Raw genomic sequence first — 229 nt, forward strand, 5'->3', positions numbered from 1 at the left:
TGAGTAGTTTTACTAAGGGCACCCATCTCACATGAAATTGAACTATGTCAAACATATTCTACCTGCCTTCCTGATATAAATTACTATACATTTGATATGGTAATTAATTCCGAGACACTAATTTGGGCAAAGAGCACTAATGACTTGTTTAAGACGTGAAGCTAAAAGTTGAGGACTTGCAACTCGACTTGGACTTGCCTATCTTGACTCGGGACTTGATTCGAGACTT

General features: G+C 38.0%; 1 protein-coding gene across 3 annotated transcripts in view; it reads right to left on the reverse strand.

The window, feature by feature from the left end:
* LOC107700187 (zinc finger protein 574-like) overlaps window positions 1-229 on the reverse strand; it is a 12,913-nt gene that overhangs the window by 5,195 nt on the left and 7,489 nt on the right. The gene's annotated exons all lie outside the window — the stretch shown is intronic.

Source organism: Sinocyclocheilus anshuiensis, unplaced genomic scaffold (genome assembly GCF_001515605.1).
Source record: "Sinocyclocheilus anshuiensis isolate Anshui unplaced genomic scaffold, SAMN03320099.WGS_v1.1 scaffold955, whole genome shotgun sequence".
Classification (NCBI taxonomy): Eukaryota; Metazoa; Chordata; class Actinopteri; order Cypriniformes; family Cyprinidae; genus Sinocyclocheilus; species Sinocyclocheilus anshuiensis.